Source organism: Erpetoichthys calabaricus, chromosome 11 (assembly GCF_900747795.2).
Source record: "Erpetoichthys calabaricus chromosome 11, fErpCal1.3, whole genome shotgun sequence".
Classification (NCBI taxonomy): Eukaryota; Metazoa; Chordata; class Cladistia; order Polypteriformes; family Polypteridae; genus Erpetoichthys; species Erpetoichthys calabaricus.
The window spans coordinates 95,568,846-95,592,065 of NC_041404.2; the positions used below are offsets into that span (position 1 = coordinate 95,568,846).

Sequence of the window (23,220 nt, forward strand, 5' to 3'; positions counted from 1 at the left end):
CAGAGACTATATTACACACCCAAGGAGCCTGGCTGTGCATCCGAAACACGCCCAGGGCATGCCATTACCTTGACAGCCGTGTAAAACCATGCCCTTTATAAAGTAAATCATAATGTAGTAGATACCAAAGTGTCTTAAAATAACAAGTTTTATTGAAGGAATCAAAAAGATACCAAAAAAGTGCCTTAAAACAAGTTTAATTGAAGCAAAATTCCAAACATAGCAAAATAACATGTTGTCTTCACTTTCAGGGTTACACACTGTTATACATTAATTGCTTAAAAGTATGAATAAAAGCAAGAGAAACAGTTGTAAAATAGTCACACAAGCTTGTTTGTATACAGATTAGCAATTCAATTGAAAAGAAGCGAAAACACAAGAATTGTATACACGGATGAGAACACAAATCAAATTGCAAACCAGGTCCCAACCCATGAGTGAGTCGGTAATACATCTAAAATAAAATGTTTAAGCCAACACATGTTTAATATATTTGTATTTCACTAAATTATGCAAGCCTATTTTCTCTGTTGGGAACAGAGACAACCACATAAAGCTGGTCTTCACAGGCTGAATTAGTTATGCGTAAGCATGATGGGTATCTCTCCCTTCTCAAACTATAATATCATCCACATCATTCTTGATAGCTTTACGAAAACAAGGGAGGTTATACATTTGTAGCAAAGCATGCACACAGGACACAAGTCTATCCTTTCTAGCCCTTTCGAGCATAAATAAGCTATGTTTATATGCAATAAATGGTTTAGTGAACCAGATATTACAAATGTGTCCATCTGGTATGCATTTGTTCTCTTGACATTCATCACATTTTTCCCCTAAATGTTCAACAGAGCTAAACACATAAGCCCAGACGACTGAGCGACCAATTATGGTCATAATGAATCTTTTTCTAGCAGATATAATATAAGGAGAAAACGTTCTATAGGTTGTATTACGTGTCACGATGGGTTGGGACCTGGTTTTCCTTGTTCTAGCTGCCGAGTCTTGGTTCCTCTGACAACAAAACAAAACAAAATACAACAGTTAGTCAACAGAAAATATAACACAAACAGGTTTTGTTTAGTATGGATAATGCCTTTTGATTAGATTTCTGTAAATCGATGTTGGCTTTAAAAAATAGCTGTAATGGTGATTAGAGACAAGTTGAAAAGCTGCTGCCCGAATCTTAGGTTTTGTTGCATGGTGCATCTTTTGTATAAGCTGAAAAGTGTTTACTACAGCAACAAACTGTTTCAGACAGTTAAGAATATGAATTTTAGTCGGTTTCACAATTCTTAATCCACACAAGGGTTTAACCATAGAAAACACCATTTGAATTAATCTTTTAATACTGATCTGTTGACAGATGCTGGAAACACAAGGGTGCATTTCCTCAGAATCAGATTCTAGTAAAAGACAAGTGTGTCCATCCTGAGATTCGTTACCCAAACGGCATGCTAAACAAGACCCCATTAATACATCTCTTACATAGGTGCTAACCACGGAAGCTACAACAGCGTTCACACAATGCTTCATTAAAATCAATCCGGCTCTGTGACTGTGATGGCTGACAAGTGTTTGGGAAATTACACACAGGTCTTGAGACTTCAGACTTGAAGTTGAACAATCTTTTACAACGTGTTTAAAGACCTCACCGGCCATCTTAAAGTCACTCTAATATAGGGAAAAAAGAAAAGTTATATTCCCACACGAAAAACGCATATTCCTAATGGGCTATCAGTAAAACATAATAGAATTCTGGACAATATTTCAGAAGCCATCTCGATAGCTTTCTCAACACAATCGTCCTCAGTGTTGGAGCAGATATGGGCTATGCGGCTTAAAAGACACAAAAATGTATCACGTGTCATTACAGGAACGGTATTCCCTATTGATCTATAGATACATCTAGTCACGCGTGAAATAGCCGGTATACTTTTTACATCGGCCCTTCTATCCGAAAAAAGGAAACACTCCACTAAGCCAGGCATTCTTTCAGTAAGCCTTTCAATGTCACAAATTAATTCTTTAACATCAGGGTTAAAATCATCTTTGTTTTTAGCGATAAGGCCTTTCAAAGTTGCAGAAATTACTTCTTTTGCATAATACTTGGGCTCCGCACATGCAATTTGTCAAGTTAAAATAAAATAAAATGAGAACCTATTTTGTACCGCCATGCAGATAGGCTTAACAGAAAATTTCTTAAAATCCAGACTCACCATGTCCAGGGTCTTGTCGTCTAGGTCAGGTGCATCAGTCTTTTTCTCGTCGGATGTCGTGTGGCCTCCAGCAGATGCTTCAGTCTTTTTCACGGACTGGCGAGTTTCTCTTTTGGGCAGCTCCTTTAAATGAAAAAAGCAATACAACTGTGTAAGCCAAGAAAAGCAATACAATTGTGTAAACCAAGAAAAAGCAATACAACTGTGTAAGCCAAGAAAAAGCAATACATTCAAAATTACCTGTTTAGATTTCTCTGGTTCACAATCTATAGGCTGGTATTTTTCTAAAATGACGACCTTGGCCTCTGCTTTAACGGTCGCTTTTGTTGCTGCAGAATCCATGTCTTGCTTCTTTCTAGTAAAAGAAAACAATGGTGTGTCTCAGCGATAAACCAGCAAGCGGCGATGCAGAAACGGGCCAGCAAGAACTCTCGACTGGCCCCAACGACATGGGTAAGCTGCCTGCAGCAAGCTCCGATGCCGCAACGTGCCAGCGAGAACGCTCGGCTGGTCCAGCGACACAGGGACACGGGTAAGCTGCCGGGCGGCAAGCTCCGATGCTGCGACAGACCAGCGAGAACACTCGGTTGGTCCAGCGACACAGGGACACGGGTGAGCTGCCGGGCGGCAAGCTTCGATGCCGCGATTCTCGCTGGTCCAGCGACACAGGGACATGGGTAAGCTGCCGGGCAGCAAGCTCCGATGCCACGACGGAACAGCGAGAACGCTCGGCTGGTCCAGCGACACAGGGACACGGGTGAGCTGCCGGTTAAAACCTTGCAAAGTGGCAGACTCAACCAGCCTACTTAGGCTCGATCAGAAGAATTGTTAGCTGTAAACAAGTGTTTGTGTCTCCTTTCTGACCTTAATAGTGGCAGACAATGCCAGCCTGCTAAGTCTCGGTCATAACGGGATGGACACCTCAACATACCCAATTCTTGTTATTGAGGAGGCCCAGAGGCTTTCGGTGCAAAAACCCTTCTTTAAATATGCTTTTGGGCGAAGCTTTTTACAATGCTCGGCCAATCAAAGCATTTAAAGATAAGATTTTTTTAGATAACCCGCCAGCATATTTTTAACTAATCAACAAACACAAGCCTCATGTTAAGCTAGCCAATGGCATTACACCAGGCTGGTTCGGGCATGCGCTGACTGCAACGAGCCCTTCCCATGTTCATACCAGCCAATCAGGATACAGACCTGTTGGCGGGGATGTGAAAAGTCTATGGATTGAAGGCAACATGGCGCTACTGTCAAAAAAGTATGAACGACTCTGTCCATGGAAAATGTATTAGCATATGAATTAAACAGCAACAGACAAAAATATTGTAACACATACAATGATGGTTCGGGTATTCGGGCGGTCATTTTTCTAAGCCAGGAGATTTCACTGCACATCCGAGCAGAAGTGCAAAAGTAAGACATGTACTTTTAAAGTTTGTATATTATTATGATTGTGCATTATGATGTCATCCTATGATAAGTCATAAACAAAATGGTAAAATGGAATTCTAGGTTTCTTTACAAGATTAATATCTGTTGCTGCTTGTTGAGATAAGACGCGGGTTCTTGTTGGAACATTTTAGAGGCACCCATAGAATAAAATTTCATAAAAATTCATTGGAATATGCCTTTCACTGGCTGTCTATAAGTGATAACGTTGGAACATTCTAGAGGTGCCCTGATACATGACATAAAATGATAAAATTCCATGGAATATACTTATTTACGTTTTTCACCGTGTGTTTATAAACGATAATGTTTGATTAATGTTTTAATATTTCAATGCATTCTGCATTCCTGGAGCATTATGGCTCGCTTCTTAGATTTGGTTAAATTTGATGCTCAGCTTTCCGATCAACATAGAATTAGTACCGAATCGCCCGGTAACATTTGTATGATATATATATATATATGTATAATTAGTGAAAAAACCATTGGTTTACACCTTAAAGGGTTATAAGGATATTTGTATGTACAATGTTAATTTTAAAACTACAGCCACCACCTTATTATTATTATTATTTATTTTAACAATATTTCAGCACGTGAGAAATTGCTTGAATCTCGATTAATGACATGCTCTCCGAAAAAAAGCACCACAAAACCGCCAAGATGAGTTGCAACCACCTTATTAGGAAATGTGACGGCACCTCGGCAGCCTACAGGTTGAAAATAAGAAAAAAAAATAAAATAAATTTGTTATTAATATCAAAATTGGGGTCTGTATGTATTTTGGCGTTCACATCACAGACAATAAGGACACCTGTGATCTGCAGGGGTCAGCCTGTATGTGTTTGTGCTTTTTTTTTCTTTCTCTGAATTCTTGGTCGCAATCTTCTTTATTTATTTATGACGTTATGATGTGCTTCTTATATTCTGTAAGTGCCTTGAGCATGGGAAAGGCTTTATATAAATAAAATGTTTTATTATTATTATTATTATCATTATTATTATTATAGTGCTCAATGTATCCTAGCGTTAGCCAAGAGCAACACATGGACAGAAGCCCCATTGCTTAACCCTGTGTGCAAACCACTGATAAGAACTTTACTGGCCAACACCCTGATGTAGACCGTTACCCTTGCTTAGTCATGTCTGCACCCCAGTGATAAGAAGCTTTGCTGCCCAAAGGCCTCAGAAAATGAGCAAAACTATATTGAAAAAAAAAAAGGTTGGGCGTGTGTCGCAATTTCTGGGGCCCTTTGGGATCGGCGAGCTTAATGAATGGATGTACGTATTAGTATTTATATTATATAGTGTGGGATATGGCCGGCCTGTCACCCTGGCCAACACCCCCAGGCCGCCAGATGGAGCTGTCCCTGCTGCATGGATGTGCCTCGAATACCAGCAGGGAATCATGGACGATGGAGTTTTCCTTTACAGCCCTGCTGGATATCACAGGGGCCAACAGATGACGCTGCAGGGAGGCCCAGAGAGTTGTTTGTGCCCTATAACCCGGAAGTTCATCGTAGGCAAGTTCCGGGTTGAAGAAAAGGACTTTTTATCTGACCCGGAAGTGATAAGAAATCACATGGACTGTAGGATGGGAAACACTTCCGGGTCAGGGAATATAAAAGGACTATGGGAAATCCCAGATGTCGAGCTGAGCTGGGTGGAAGGGTGGCAACGCGTCTGGGAGTGTGGAGGATTATTGTGTTTATTATTGAGTATTGTGGAGAGGAGGGTGCTTTGTGCACTTTATTATTATAATAAAATATTCATATTTGGACTTTTATCTGGTGTCTGACGTCTAGTCTGAGGGTTCAAGGGGTCACGGAGACCTCAATCTATCACAGTTGGCGTAGTCTCGGCAGGAGTCTCTGGCCGTCGGATTTGGCAGAGAACCTGAATTTAAATAATTTTTACTGTGGACAGAACCCTGAGAAGACAACTTTCTGACACACTGCAACGTCGCCAAAACCTTCCGTTTCCAAGAACGTCATGGGGAAGAAAAAACTTAAGCAGAGCGGCAGCCCAAGTGGAGGTCCTATGTTTAATATGGCCTATGCTCAAGACGAGGCATGGAGCGGTTACGTGTCTCGGGAGAGACATCCGGAGTAGGACGACTTCAAGAAGCATTTGAAAACCTTTTTAAAATAACCCATTTTGTCCCGTGCACATACCTCCCAGGTGTCCATCCGGAGACTCTGCGGAGGGCAGGAAAACCTCCTGAAGATGATGGTGTACGCTCATCACGGCCTGAAAATAAAACCAAGGACTTCCGCATGTCGGGTGCTGGTGAAGGGCACGTGACCACCCTGGAAAGAGTGGGGGAAACAGACGGTACGCGTCCTGATGTTTTCGTCTTCACCCCGGAAAAGACGGACTTGGTTTTTCTGAAAAGGAAAGGGGAGGCGAGCGAAGCACCGCTCTCCCTACAAAAAGGTAAGGAGGTCCGGGAAATGACTGAGCGATCTGTCGATAAATTGAGACAGACGGACCGCAGACAGCCAAAAGCGGCACCGCGGACCTCCGAAAACTCCAAATCCCAGGCTCCCTTGCAGAACCCGTCAGAGCACGTGCCAGGAGCGGGCGTGCTCATTGGCTCCCAGCCGGGGGGTAAGGCTAGTGATCTCCTGAGCATACCTCCGGCTGAATTAAATAACTTTTTGGACGTGCACGAGCTGGAGAAGTTGCTTCAGCCTGTGCACAGTTTCTTACAGGTTGTGGCGACGATAAAGAAGATCGTTGGGGATCTGGGAGCAGCGGCCGAAGCGTCTTTTAGAAAGGTGGAGGAATACCTGCGGCGACTAGGTCGGGAGCGTCCCGTGTTATATGATTTGGCGGTACAAGTAGGAAATGCCGGTACCGTATATAATGAAATAGGGACGCAGTGTGAAACGGCCCGTATTTGATAATTAGCGGGTGCCAAACCACTGCGAGCCCTACAAGAGATTGTGGTGTGATGACAGAAGGGGCGGAGGAAGCGCCAGTCAAACCGGAGCAGCTGAAAAGTGCTGTCTCTCGGGGCGATGCGGTGCTGAAGATGCCGCCCCTAATTAAGGTAAAAATGATGGGCGTTCAGACAGAAAAAGGGCTCTCTTTTACAAATAGAGAGATCCAAACTGTGGAAAAGCCCCAGATTAAAAAGGAGATCCTAAAAGAGAAACGGGAGTCTCCTGATAAAGTGATGAGGGAGTTGTCACTAGGTACTGGAGGGGCGGAGGAAGTGCCAATCAAACCGGGGCAGCTGGAAAGTGCTGTTACCCGGGGCGATGTGGTACTAATGACGCCGCCTCCTAAATTGCATAGAACAATAGGCGTGCAAACAGCAAAGAGGCTCTCTTTTCTCCATAGAGAGCCTCAAGCTGAGCACAAGCCCCAGAGAAAGCAGGAGATCCCCAAAATAAAATACGGGTCTCCTGACACAGTAGAGAGAAGGGCGGAGTATTCTGAGGCGGCTATAAAACCTCCCTTGGTGGAGAAAGGGGAGGAGTTGACGGAGTTCCCAAGGTGTTTCCAGTCACGCAGAGGGTTACAAACGGGAGGACGGCGGCTATGCTACGACTGCTGCCGGCCGGGCCACTTATGGCGAAGTTGTCCTCGGAGGACGGGGGATCAGAGGGATTTCCGATACAACGTTCCCCCTAGGTTCTCCGAGGAGTCTCGACGACGTAGCCATGGCCCGACCCATGGATCCTCCTGGAGGAGGGTGTCCCTCGCGGGGCTGGCCGCTTCGAACCTTGGTTCTTCGCTAGGGGGGGAATACTGTGGGATATGGCCGGCCTGTCACCCTGGCCAACACCCCCAGGCCGCCAGATGGAGCTGTCCCTGCTGCATGGATGTGCCCCGAATACCAGCAGGGAATCATGGGCGATGGAGTTTTCCTTTACAGCCCTGCTGGATATCACAGGGGCCAACAGATGACGCTGCAGGGAGGCCCAGAGAGTTGTTTGTGCCCTATAACCCGGAAGTTCGTCGTAGGCAAGTTCCGGGTTGAAGAAAAGGACTTTTTATCTGACCTGGAAGTGATAAGAAATCACATGGACTGTAGGATGGGAAACACTTCCGGGTCAGGGAATATAAAAGGACTATGGGAAATCCCAGACATTAAGCTGAGCTGGGTGGAAGGGTGGCAACGCGTCTGGGAGTGTGGAGGATTATTGTGTTTATTATTGAGTATTGTGGAGAGGAGGGTGCTTTGTGCACTTTATTATTATAATAAAATATTCATATTTGGACTTTTATCTGGTGTCTGACGTCTAGTCTGAGGGTTCAAGGGGTCACGGAGACCTCAATCTATCACAATAGCAATTAAGATTGTGGTTGATTTAATTTTTTTCAGATTTTGGGCAATCCGTTGGTAACATTTCCAAAGGAAAGAAAACAGAGAAAGCAACATTCAAGTCTGGAAAAATCATTCATTCAGATGATAAAGTTGATAACCGTGTGCATCATTTAATTGAGAAATGGCTGATGTGTGCTATTAGAATTATTAATTCATTTAGCAACAGACGTAAAGGTGTACAATTTTTATCAGCCTTTATCGAGGAGATATTATGTCCTAACAGTAATATTTTAAAGAAATATCATCTGACATCTATCTCAGGCATTTTTGATTCTAAGCACATACCAGTAGTTGAACTTCAGACAGCTTGCCAAAGGCTGCATAGACTGGAAAGCATGATCTTAAAAGATTGTACAAGTCTGGGTACCGGTTAAGGTACAAATTCTATATGACTAAAGCAAGATAAAATTAAACCTCGTAACACATTTTTAAATATGATCAGAAAGATCAAAAAGAAATACAAACGACTGTCTGCTTATCAGAAAAGGTGATTGAAATGTTCCAGGGGTCCTAGGGCCAATAGAACAAGAGATCAAACTGATTCTTCGGCTCTTAATGCACATGTTGAAATTGTAAGGGAATCTGAAAGACAGATGAAAAGATTTAGAGCTACGGAGCATAACTATGAATTCCGTTTTATCAACTTGGATAGAATTAAGTCATATACGCAGGCCATAAACATGTTCATCAAAGTATTCAGGGTCTTTTAGATGCATTATCCCCGAATATTGCACCATGTGATTTTGTTCAATTGCGACTTATTTCCCCGAGTTTGCAAAACAATCTTTATTCCCAAAAAAAGAATCTAGACAGCTTTGACGCCACAAGCTTTTTAAATTACGTGTCTCAGATGCTGCAAAGTAATACAGATATTATTACAGATTCTTCTCTCCGATTTGTAGTAACCATTGTGAAAAACATGTGTGGTGGCTCAAGGCTTAGAATTAACACATTACTCTTCAGTAAAATAATTAATACTAAACGACGTCTATTAGTAGATTTCTCATATCGGGGTAATTTATGTTTTGCAGGTGCTGTCATCCGCTTACTCAGTCAGAAAGCCAAACCGGATAGCGACATTCTGCAAAAAGCTAGACAAATGCATAAGCAATTGGGGTTTTCGGATGACAAGAAAATATCTTTTTCAGATGTGGAAAAATTTGAGCGTCTATTAGATGTTTCTATAAAGGTACTAAACATGCATGAGAGTACGTGGAAATATTTCAAAAAGGGTCCTACGTCTCCAAACTCTAAAGTGATGTTTCTTCAATTAAACAATGAGCATTATTACAGAATTTTAGACGTGAAGAAATTTATCGGGGCTAATTATTTTTGCGAAATTTGCCACGCTGCTTATTCTCACAAAGATCGCCATGTTTGTGCCAATACTTGCAGGGCCTGCCTTGATGCTTCCTGCATTGAAGTAACAGGCTATTTAATCAGATGCCGGATATGCAAAATCATCTGTCAATCAAACGATTGCCATGAGAGACACCAAAACAAACAAACATGCCAGAGGAAAGAATACTGTGCTAACTGTCAGTGTTACACAGATCTTACCCACCGTTGCAAGCTGAGGCTATGTCCTCATTGTAAAGAAACAATCAGAAGCTGCGACAATCACTTATGTTATATGCAACCGTTATTAATGAGCCTGGTGTCAAAAAATATATATATTTTATGATTTTGAATGTCGGCAAGACACGGGTATACACGAACCGAATTACATATACGCTTTACACATGGATGGTAACACAAGCTGGGAATTTGCCGGAAACGAATGTGTTGAAAGATTTATATCAACGTTTATAGATAGTAAGTTTAAGAATTACACTTTTATTGCACACAATGCAAAATCCTATGACAGTTATTTTGTAATTAGTCAATTTATAAAAGAAAAAATGAAAATGGATTTGTTAACGATCGGTGGAAAAATCATGTCGATAACAGTGAAAGGTTTAAACATCAGATTCATAGACTCTTAACTTTTTAGCATCAAAATTGTGTAAATTACTGGAGGCTTTGAGTTTTAAAGGGGCAAAAGGATACTTTCCTCATTTTTTTAACACGATTGAAAACCAAAATTATGTCGGACCTAGGCCGACTGTAGAATTTTATGGTGTGGAAAGTATGATGCCAGACGAAAAGAAAGAATTTCTTTTATGGTATTCTAATCACAAGAATGACGTATTTGATTTTCAAAAGGAATTAAGAATGTACTGTTGCTTAGATGTAGAGATTCTAAGGTCGGCTTGTATCTTGTTCAGACAAGAGGTTATGGAGATAACCAAAACGACACATGTGTATTTAGACTAGCAGTTTCAGGTCAAATACAAAATATTATCAATTGATCCTTTTCAATATGTTACTCTAGCGAGTGTTTGTATGGCAATGTTTAGACTTAAATTTTTGCATGAGCAAACCATAGCTTTGCCATTACAAGACAGTTATCACAGAAAACAAAAGAGGTACTCTACACCATCCATCCAATGGCTCATGTATTTAGAGGCCGAAGATAAAATAGATATTCGGCACGCGCTAAAACCCGGAGGTGAAATGCGTATTGGAAAATATTATCTAGACGGGTATGCCGAAAATAATGGCATAAAGATGGCATTTGAATTTAAAGGCTGTTTTTTCCACGGGTGTAATATCTGTTATAATGAAAAATCATGGAATAGTGTTACAAACACAACATTCGGTTCGCTTTATTCAAGAACTATGGAAAAAGTTCACTACTTAAAAATGCAGGGTTTTCAGGTGCATCAAATCTCGGAACATAATTGGCGACAAATGGTTCGTGAAAACATCCGTGTGCAAAATTTCCTGAAAACCGCTCGACTCCCAGAGGCTTTGAACCCTCGGGAATCTCTCTTTGGCGGCTGAACAAATGCAGCACATTTATATTACAAGGTTTGCGCTGGTGAAAAAATCCATTACGATGATTATACGAGTTTATATCCTTATGTGAATAAAACCAAAAGATATCCAATCGGTCATCCAGAAATTATTTATAAGGACTTTGGACCGTTAGAAAGGTATTTCGGATTAACCTGGGTGACAGTGTATCCACCCAGAAATCTTCTATTCCCTGTTTTGCCATGCAAAATTAACAAAAAATTATACTTTACGCTTTGCCAGACTTGTGCTGTAACACAGCAGCAGACCCAATGTATGCACTCTCACGAGGAAAGAGCGCTTACCGGTTGCTGGACAACACCGGAATTTTTTGCAGTCGTACAGCAGGGTTACAAAATTGAAAGCATTTATGAGATATGGCACTTTGAACAAAGCTCTACTGAACTTTTTTCAGAGTATATTAATGCCCATTTAAAAGCTAAGCAAGAATCTTCGGGTTATCCTGAGAGCTGTCTAAACACAGAACAGTGTAAACAGTATGTATCCATGTTTTATGAAAAGGAAGGTGTACAATTAAGCGAGCACCTGATTAAAAAAAATCTGGCCCGAAGACAAATTGCAAAACTTTTTTAAAATTCCTTATGGGGTAAGTTTGCACTAAGACCTAATTTGCCACATACATCTTTAGTTATGGATCCAGAAAAACTGTTTGAATTATTATTTGCCCCAAACTATTAGGTATCTACTTGTGATTTTATTGATGATGAATGTGCGTGTGTGACTTGGACATATGATAAAGATCGTTACAATACACCTTCCAATGTTAACATATTTATTGCGAGTTTTACTACAGCTTATGCAAGATTAGAATTGTATAATCTTTTAAACAAACTGAACGAAAGAATACTATACTATGACATGGATTCAATTCTTTATATTTCCAGAGCAAACGAATGGGACCCAGAAACCGGTTGCTATTTAGGAGAATTGACAAGCGAGATTCCAACACATGAATACATCACAGAATTTGTAAGCAGTGTGTGACAGGTGTCTGGTGACACTTACAGGTAATCTAACTTTGTCACCATTAAAATATCCGACTATGCCACCCAGTTTTATTAAGAGACTGGGAAATCTTGAAATTTACTGAAAATAGCACACAGGTTTCTTTAAATTGGGCGGTGAGTAAACACACAATGAAAGGCCGAACAGTAATTACAGAAAAAAAAAGCCACAGTAAGTTCTATTACACAAGACAATATAAAGTACATTAAAAAGATAAACGAACATAACAAAATCTAAACATATCAGGAATGAATTTCCTTTTTTTAAAAGGAAAACACACAGTCCACACTCTAAAAGTCCGTTAAAAACAAGAATTGGAGGATACAACCTTTAGTGGTACAGAGTCCAGTTTGCGCACTGAGCTAACCCAACACTTGATTGTTCAGCTGTCCACGGATGCACTCTGTTCACCGGACACTTGTTTCCCAACAGAAGTTGTGTCAAAACATTGAATTCCTGTCAGTGTCTCTTCGTTGTTCCTTTTTTTTCCCACTCTGGGCTCCTTGTGTTGCTTTGACCTAGGCACGCCTCATTTCTCGTCTGCCAGCTTTGCTTGGTCCTTTCATGCGGCTTCCCTCTCTTGCTGGATCCACAACCGGCGTCTCCTTGTGGAGCTGTCTCTTCCTCCCTGGAAGTGTTGCCGTCCTTGTGCCTCACGTCGTGCCAACCACGTGCCCTTGTCTGCCTGCGAGCCCCTGTGCTCTGTCTGAGTGTCTTGGCAGCGTTCTCTGTGGACTGTCCTTGCTCCTCCTTCTTGCCTTCTCCTGCCCAGAAGTTTAAATCTCCTTCAGTCCCTGCCATTATCAGTTCTGGACAATCGGATTAAGCAATGCCACATCTAAATTTCCTGGGTTTAACAATTAATGAAAACACAAATTAACAAAATGTATTGTTACCAACCATGAATAAGTACAGATATGCTGATTAGAAACCAATAGCGTCAGACATGTAATCTCCAAGTCAGGTAAATACACACATCCTCCAAGGAAGGAGCAGGTCTGTTATCACAACTTGGTATTGTTTGTATACTCAACCAGCCAGACTTCAAAGCAGTGACTCCTTTGCAAGACAGCAAATACCTACATCCTGCAGACAACCCTGACACAATCAGTAACTGGATTATCCAGGAAATCGAAAAACAAGGTCCCCTTCTGACAAGTGGGCCGAAAAGTTATGCATACAAGTTATCAAGCGGTGAAACCTGTCTAAAAGTTAAAGGTATAACATTAAATGTTAAGAACTGTGAAAAGGTGAATTTTGAAAGCTTGAAAGAACTGGTCTTTGAGTATGCAGAAAATATAAATGGGTGTTCGCAACATAAAAATATTAAAATCGAAGATATTGGTATTGTCAGGGTGAAACGTAACTGGCATATAGAAACCAGAAAAATAAAAAAAACACAAAAAGTTGTCTATGACAAGCATGTATTAACTAAACATTTTATGTCGTTACCTTTTGGCTATTGATTCTGAGAAAAAAAAAATAAAATAAATAATAATGGACATTCGTTTACAACACCCATTTTCCTATATCTTAAGCGGGCCGAGCAACTGTGGGAAATCTTTTTTTGTGAAAACATTGTTAGAATCCAGGACGAATATGATGTCTCGCCAACCGGAAAATATCCTGTATTGTTATTCCGTTTGGCAACCTCTCTATACAGAATTGATGAAAAAATTCAGATGTATAAAATTTATCGAAGGTCTCCCGGACTATCTAAATGACGACGCGTTGTTGCCCCGTGTTAAGATAAACTTGGTGGTCGTCGATGATCTCATGCAATCTGCCTGTAAAAGTAATGAGTTGGAATTGGTATTCACAAAGTATGTTCATCATAGAAATTTAAGCGTAATCTATATTGTGCAGAATCTTTTTTGCCAGGGAAAACAGAGCCGTACTATAGCCTTAAATGCAAAATACATTGTTTTGTTTAAGAACCCCAGAAACAGGCAACAAGTATCAATATTGGCCCGTCAGATGTACCCCAGAAGGTGGCGCTACTTTCTCAAAGCTTATGAGGATGCAACTAAGTCAGCCTTTGACTTTCTACTGGTAGATTTAAATACTAATACACCAGATGACTTTCATCTCAAAGCATCCATATACCCATCGTAGCACCCGGTGGCTTACGTGTTTAAAAAGCCCAAGGATAAAAAAATGTGATTTTAGCGGCCCCTGTGTCATTTTATAAAAGACATCATCCCGAAGACCATGTCCTCCAGGATTAAATCAAATTTTCAACTCATGCGATTGCTTATAAAGGCAAAACCAAAGCAGAGAAAGTCCATTTTGTGTGCAGCTTCTGATGATTTAATTCTGGCTATTTGTGAAATTGCACTCAATGCAATTAAGGGTAGCTTACCTTTAAATTCCAGACAGATTAGCATTCTTAAAAAGAAACGCATTATTATAAAAAATCTGAGCAATAAAAAAGTTGCCATTAAACAAAAGAAACGTATTATAAATCAGTCTGGTGGATTTATCGGCCAACTACTTGGCATAGCGATCCCTTTACTCATCGGTCTAATTGCAAATCGGTAAAATGGAGCACATTGAGAAAATGTACCTTGTACCAGAAAAACAAGTGGAGCAGATCAAAAAACAGATATGACAAAAAACACTATGCAAACACTTGACCATGAGATGAGGAGTATTTTACAAAATAGTGCCCTATCACTGCATGAAAAAGTGGAACTGTATTTCCATACTTTGCAGCGATATCTGAGTCTATTGAGACAAAGGGAATCACAGAAGTCTACATTGACTTTCATTCTACCAGAAACTGAAGCGCCATCCCAGACCCCCTTGTTGCAACCGACCACAGACAGGGTTGATATTGTCATAAGAGACTTTTTGGAATCTGTCCCTCAGAGACACCGGAAAAATACAGAAATGCTAATTCGGAAAATGACACAAAACCCATCCACAACGTCCTGGAATGAAAGAGGAGAATTTTTATATAAAGGCACACCCGTTATTGGCACAAATATGGTTGATCTGATCAAGTTCGACATGCAGACAGGGACGTTAAACAAGAGTGGAAAACCAAAAGGTTGGGATTTATTCTTTAATGCTATTGCCGAAATTAACGTGCCCGGGTCCATTTTTCCGAACTTGGGTGTTCGGGCTTTATTTCAAGAGATTAAAAATGACCCCAATGCGATTCAAACCAGCCGTAAACAGCTTCGTCCTCATGTATCACGTGATTTTCCAACAATGCTCGACCAGGCCTCTGGATTTGTAACTGAAACGCCCAGGCTAGTTAGACAAATCAGAAAACGCCCAGTCTTTAGAAAAAGTCAACTATTAAAAAAACAAAAAAAAAAAGTGTTTCAAAAATAAATGTAGAAAAATAGTGTTTTAATATGTTTGTTTATTAGTATGTACTATTGCTATTATTGTTATTATCATTTAGATCATTTCGTTTGTTTGATTGTATCATGATTCTGTTAACTCTGTGAAAATACTTTTACAAACTGTACTAAGGCTTAGAAAAATAAGGAAGCAACTTGTTTCATGTGCAGTGTTTTATTAGTGTGTATTATTACTATTATTATTTTCATTTAGATCATTTCGTTTGTTTGATTGTATCATGATTCTGTTAACTCTGTGAAAATACTTTTACACCACGTATTATTATCGTGTGAACATTTAAAAAATAAATAAATAAATAAATAAATATATATATATATATACACTAGCAAAATACCTGCGCTTCGCAGTGGAGAAGTAGTGTGTTAAAGAGGTTATGAAAAAGAAAAGGAAACATTTTAAAAATAACGTAACATGATTGTCAATGTAATTGTGTTGTCATTGTTATGAGTGTCGCTGTCATATATATATATATATATACACACACACACACATAAACATATATATACATATACATATACATGTATACATATATATACATATCTACATATACACATATCTACATATACACATATCTACATATATATATATATATATACATATACACATCCACATATATATACATACATCAACATTTATATACACATACATACACACACACATATACATACACATACATATATATATATATACACACATACATACATACACACATATATATATATATACACACACAGACACACATATATACATATATATATTTACATATCTACATATATATATATACATATCTACATATATATACACATATATATACATATCTACATATATAATATATTACGATTGTTATAGTTCTCTTTGTATACCACGTTGTCAGTTCAGCACTCCAGTTGTAATATGACCAAGCTGTGCAAGCACACTCTTGAGAATGCAACATATAGTTGTACAGGAGAAAATCAATCTTGCCTCAAATCAATGGCAACCTTTTGTAGGTCTATGAACTTAATTTAAACTTTAGGTTTACATGGTGCTTTGTTTCCGACGTGCTGCGTTCAGTCAGTTCACGTGTTGCGATGTCCATGGCTTTATTTAATGTTAGCTAAGACCCGGCACTTAAAAGTTTCTCACTACAGCAATTTTAACTCCATTACAAAGTCATCCAAAGTCTCGTTTATACCTCGTGTCTTCTCATTAAACTTGAATCTCGGGAATATGGTATTGCAAACAGCAGCGGGAGCATTTCTATAAACTTAATTTAAACTTACGGTTTACACCGTGCTTCGTTTCTTATTGTATTGTGGACACTTTTTGTGACTGAAGACAGAGAAGAAAATTAAAATTAGTCAAAAACCTTTTATTAATACATACCAGGCAAGGGTAAAATGTCAGAGAAACACAGTCCCAGGACACCGCGCTTCATCTGCCTCGAGCGCAGATGTCCTTGTTCTTTTATACCTTTCTAATCTCCTGATCGTTGACCATGTAAGCAAAAAATAGCATCCTGACTCATTGTACTTTTCCAGTTTTTGTAAAGTCATTACCCTAAAGGTATATTTTCTTGTCACACACATCATCAAAAGAAACTTCCAGAAAGTATACATGCTTTTTGTCACGCACGCCAAACACAAACAAGTTTCATCACTCTGTCCTATTTTCTATACACACATGCATTTTGTTCAATTACATCTTTTTATGTTTTCACACTCCTCCCTTTTTGAACAAAAAATGATGTGGGCCTTTCTAATTTTATCTTGAAATGGTTGATGAAGGGGAAGGGGGAGAGAAAATGGAAGAAGCTATACGAGACATGCGCTCATCATGTAGCACATATGCCCTTTCCATAGAGGCGGTAAAGTACTTAGATATTATATAGCGAAACAAAGGGATAATACAACAACCAACCAGGAGGAGAAGACAAAATGTCACAACCAAAGAAATGAAAACAGATCTTATCCATTGTCCCCAGGATCCGAAGGAGGATGCAAACCACTGATCCCTGGGATTTATAATGGCAGAATTAGTGGAAAGTTCTTTTAGAGAGAGCAGTAAGGCCTGCCAATGCACGAGTTATTGATCCATCTGGCGCGGTATTATTTGGAATATATGTACAACAAGCATCACCAAACATAGCACAAACACCTCCCTTTTCGGCAAGTAACATGTCCAGGGCTAGACGATTTTGCCAAGTCATCAGAGAAGTACGATCAAGCTGTTCATGTATGCCTTCAATAGCGTCTTTGGTGAAGTTAAGGAAACGTTGTTGTTTATAATAAAGGTAATTAATCCAGTCTACATTCTTATTGATAGTAATTTGGGGTATGATAGATTCAAAACCGGCTGCGACTTGATCCCTAGCTTTAAATCTGTCTGGGACACCCCTAGGGACTCCAATAGCATCTATGTATACTCCAGGGCCATGTAAGGAGAGGGAGGTAAGGATAGAAGTCTAAAAGGCATAACTAATTGGATTGGAGCACAGGTACCAGACCAATTAGGGGGAAAGGTGGCAAATAATTTGATAGATTAGAACACTTTGAACCAGAGAGGGGTTTCTTGGAAGTAGTGAATAAATACAGAAGGCAGGGCAACCCCACGGGGTCAGAAATGTTAGATAATGGGAAAGGGACTGTAGCTAAATGAGGACGGGCTGCAGCACACGCATAACAATGAGAACGATTAACTTGCTTAGCTGAATAGAGAACCCACTGCAACCATCTATTCTGATCCCCATAACCAGTTTCTACTGAAAAAATGGATGAAAAGGTGGAAATATTCATAATCTTAACAGGAGAAAAATCTGAACCAAAAGTTGGGGAGATGGGTGTGTGTGCCAGAGAATGAGGGGTGTTAGTAACAGGATTGTCAATCTTAATTAGAAATCTCCCTAAAGGGTCTGTTCCAGATACATATACCCCTAATACATAAATACCTGAGTTACAATGGTTGTCAGCACATACAATGAGAGGCATGTCCTTTTATGATAGAAAACCGATTTTTCAAACCGTATTTTTGGGCCTCAAAAGGTTGATAACCCCAGTTCTCAGTTCCAGTGTTAGCAAAAACCCATTGCCAGTTGTCGCAGTCACTTCCCCTCATACACACGTATTTGTCAGATCCGGTCCACTGGGCTTGTCGACCAGTCCCACAGTTGATAATAGAGCAGAAATCAAACTGCACTGATGTGGTGATTCCTAACGGGAAAGTCAAGGTGACCAGGGCAGTAGACAAGGGAAAAGAAAAACATAGTAGCACAGCAATCAAGGGTGCCATCTCTTGCAATGTGAGGCGTGAATCCAGGCAGGCAGTCCTTCAACTTTCACGGCGTGTGGTGTGGATAGAAGAATTTGGAATGATCCTCTCCACCTAGGCTGATGCCAGTGTTTCCTCCGAGTATCTCGAACCAGGATCCAGGTGCCCAAACGAATTGGTAAATCCTTGGAAAGGGGGCTGGTCCTCCAGGCTTGATCAACCTGCTGGTGGATTTCCTTCAACGAGGTTCGCAAACCTGCAAGACTAGAGAGAAAATCATTGGGAGAAAAGGTTTGTTAGTGTGTTTATGAGTCCAGACTCCATCAGAGAGGGACCCTTCTTTGGACCATTTTCTCCTTTCGATATCCGTGGCTGCATTCTGTAAAGAAATAATTTAATTATCAGGGTCCTGGTCATTTCTCTGTTGGAATAAAGAAATTGGTGTGTTATTATATGCAGCCTCTTTAGCAAAGTGGTCAGCTAAATCATTCCCTTTGCTAGCAGGATCCTGTTTTCCTGTGTGAGCTTGACATTTAACAATCGCTAGCTCCGATGGTTTGGTTATAACTTCTAAAAGGGATTCGATCAATTTCTGATGTTGGATGGGTTTGCCAGTACTGGTCTTAATTTGTGCTTAAAGGTTATCTATGCAATATACTTAAACGCGTCTTTTCCTTCATGCTTATTATTAACAAGGAAAACATACGTGCTTGAACCTTTATTCGTATCAAGTGTGCTGACCACTGCGTCACCATGCTCTTCCTTTATAGTACCTAAAATACACAACTTCCATTCATATCACAATTAGACACACACATTCATATCACAATTAGACACATTCCGCTTATCGCCAAAAAACTTGTCTCCCTTCTCATGCAATATTATTAAAAGAGCATTTTCCCTTCAAACTTGATCAGGGTTTAAAAGGAAAAATACTTTTGTATATTTACAAGCCTTAAACAAAAGTGGAGACAATTCATTTGCGCTAAACCAATTACACAAATCGATAATTATCTTTTTCAGTTTTTAGTTAGAGCTCTCCAGGACTGGTCTTAAATTCCCTTAGTTTCCATAATGTTCCATGATCATGGCAGACTCCAAAAGCATACCTGGAATCCGTATAAATTGTTACGATCTTCCCTTCGGACAGCTGACATGCTTGAGTGAGTGCTACGAGTTCAGCTGTTTTGTGCACTTAGCTTGATGAAATTTGATTTGCTTCCAGCAGGCGGTCCCCTTGGACCACTGCGTAACTGGTTGAGGGTGCTCCATTTTTCAATTGTAACATTTGACAAAGTACAGAGTACATTCTGATACTCATAGGGATCCCTTTAATACACTCTATAACACACAAAATCACCCATACCATTTTCAACACACTTCACCCCAGTATTATTCTATATTTACACTATATTTGGAAACAATGCAGCAAAGGAAACAGAAACAAATGGACTCTGAAGAAAAGCAAGTTCCACTCTTCAGGACAAACAAACATAAAACAGCCTCTCAAATACACACGTCACAAGAAAAAAAAGAAAAAGACAGAAGAAATTTCATGAGAACTACATCCGTGCTTGCTAATACAGCTTCTGTTATTGCAGCCACAGCACGAAGACACGGAGGAAGTGCTGCGGCCACTGGATCCAGTTTTTTAGAAAAAATAAGTCACCGGTCTTTGTTTATCTCCATGTTGTTGCGTCAGTACTGAATTCATAAATCCCTGCTTTTCGTCCACGAAACAAAGTGAATGGACGAGAAATGATCAGGCAAACCTAGCGCGGGCGCAGATAAAAGAGTAGCTTTGAGGTTACAGAGCCTTCTCAGCCAGTTGTTGCAACGGCTGTGCTCTTTCAGTAAAATTTAGAACCCACTGTCTGTAGTAGCCCAGAATACCTAAAACAGACATAACCTGTTGTTTTGTTTAGCTGCAGCTTAACCTTAGAAACTTTATGGCCATTTTCCCCCAGAAACAGCAACAATTTCTGAGTATCTATTGTACAATCTTCTTTCCGTAGCGCTACATATTATTTCCATCTACATACTGTATCAATGTACTACCTTTTTCCGGCCAGACGCCTTCTAAATTTTGGGCAAGAGCTTAACCAGAAACACAAAGGGCTTCTCTGTATCCCTGAGGCATGACGGTCCATGTCCATCGGCGGTACCGCGTTTGACGAGATCGGGATGTACGGCGGAGATGCCAGCCTCTGCTTCGGGAGACAAAGGATATTGGGCACGGTGCGGGCGGAAGGAGGATTTCGGGTGGATCACCAGAGGCTCACAATGGGCTATCCTTTGAAACACTACTTTAGTTATTAAATGGTCAGGAGTATCAAAAATACCCGGAGTAACTTGTAACCAGTCTGTTCTTTCAAGGCATTTTTCCACCCATGGTCCTATTTCCCCCCATTTAACAGTGTGAGATTTAGCTAAGGAAAAAATATGAGGCACTATTTTGCCAAGATAATATATGTGCTGTGAGCATGTAAAATGAACAGAAGCAGCTGCCTTTGTGGATGAAATAAAAACACAGTAGATGTGAAGGGTTTCGGGGCAAATACCAGAAGTAAGGAAAGATTCTAGCCAGGTGGTGTCTACTTCTATAGGGAAGTATTGGGCAGTACAGTGTAAAATGTCAGGGGCCTGTAAATTGGGAAAAAACAAGGGGAAAAAGAGTGTAGGGCTTTGTGGAGAATGGTGTGTAAAAGAGGGTTTGGGGTAAGGGGTAATTTGACACAACAACTTTAGGGTTGAACAAAGTATGTCCGCCAGGACGTGACTGGACTTGAAGAGGTTTTGATACTTGAAGAAGGTGAGGTTGTCCAGAAGCAGGAAGCACAGTAACAGTTTTCGTTTGAAGCAGGGACCTTTGCCAGCAAGCGAGTGGCACCAGTGTCGATTAAGAAAACAGTCTCAGTGCCATCAACGAACAATGTCAGTAAAGGATCAGTCTCTGAATTATGAGTGAGCAAAGGTAGTTGAAAAGAGTGGCTGGAGGTCCCAGCGTTTTCCTATGGCCAGTATTGTTAGTCAGGGGTGTCAGAGGAAACAGGTGGAATAAGGGGAGGTGGGGGCTGTTGCTGTCTGTGAGGGCACTCCCGACGAAAATGTCCAGTTTCACCACAGGCGTAGCAAGAGAAGGAATTAGCATTGGAATTAAAGGGAGAGGGAATAAAAGGATTCTTAGTGTGGTCAACAGGAGGAGCTCTAAAACCACCTCGTCCTCCTCCTCGTCCTCGTCTGCTTCTTTTTCCTCGTCTCCTTCTTTTTCCTCGACCTTGGTCAGGAGCATTCCTGGTATAATAGTTCATCTGTGTTGCCAATAATTTGGCATGAGAGTTCGATTCGGCCTGTTCAGCATGTCGTTTGACTTCATCAAACGTGGCACTTTCCCACTCAATACAGGAAGTGCAGACCTTGTTTTGTATATCAAAGCGCAAACCGGAAACAAAAGGTGGAACTGCAGCTCGGGTGCGGTCATCAGCATTTCCCAAGCCCGAGTGATTAGCCATAAGGTCTTGAATCCTATGTGCCCATTCATCAACCGTCTCGTCTTTCTTTTGTTTTGCAGCAGAAATAAGGGACCAGTCCGTTCCTTTTTTATATTTTTCTGCAATATTTTGTCTCAACGCCTCCCATTGTGGGTTAAATTCGCCTTCTCCACCTATCCCCTGTCCTCGAGTTAAAGCTGGGTTCCATACCCATGGAATGTCATTGCGGACACCCCTGCTAACAGTGGCCCATGTGGTCCCAAACTTTCGACGAAGTACCTGGGTCCATTCAGCAGCATTAGGCTTATACATGCTATCTAAGTGATCAAGTTGTTCAACAAATTTTAGTCCTCCTACTTCCTTTGGATCTGAAAGTGCATTCACGACATCTTTTAGTTCTTGGATGTCCCAATTCCGATGTATCATAACTGTTGTGGGATTTTGGGGTCCAGCTGGATGGGCAGGGTTATAATGGGGATTGGGAACTTCTATTAAAGGGCAAGTAAGTGAATGTGAAAGATCAGAAGAGAAAAAAGTTGGAGCTGGTTTGTGACTTCGAGTGCATTTAGAGACGGGGGTTTGTGTAGTACAGGGTGGGTCATCACGATGGGTTGAGGGGTCATAGTGATCTGTGCCTGGGGAATCATCAGGGGAAACTTCTGCTAGTTGTAGTGCAGGGGGGGACAGTCGGAATGGGGAATAGAGGAGGGGATAATAGAGGTGTCTGAGGTTGGTTCTGAGGAGGGAAAAAAAATAATAGGATAAAGGGGGTACTGCTTCTAAATTTCTATCGATTCGATACGGTCCACTATTATTTACATCTCCTGTCCCCTCTATTGGCCAACGCCCACCACTCTGTCTATTCCGTTTCTTACATGCCTTCTTGAAATCTAAACCTGTCTTCTTTTCTATTAATTTTCTAGGAGACCCATTTTTACGGGGCGTCTGTTGATCCTCCGAAAATAATCCTTCCAGCATTAATGATTTTGATCCCCCTGTGCGGCGATTAACAGGCTTACTGTTATAAATTCCCATTATATCCCCTTGCTCTCCCGGGTTCTGTATTTAATTTTCCAACTATATACTGATTCGCCTAATCCCTTGTACGTATGAATCAGCGAGGCATTAAGTGTGCCACTCACTAAACCTAACTGTTCCCTTCTTAGTTTCAAGG

General features: G+C 40.6%; 1 long non-coding RNA gene across 1 annotated transcript; it reads right to left on the reverse strand.

The window, feature by feature from the left end:
• Positions 1–915: 915 nt before the first annotated feature.
• LOC127529589 (uncharacterized) lies at positions 916–14,351 on the reverse strand. Its single transcript, XR_007936210.1, has 3 exons — positions 14,297–14,351; positions 2,220–2,342; positions 916–1,674 (listed from the first exon to the last, which is right to left on the reverse strand). It is a non-coding gene; the product is annotated as an uncharacterized LOC127529589 (long non-coding RNA).
• Positions 14,352–23,220: the final 8,869 nt, after the last annotated feature.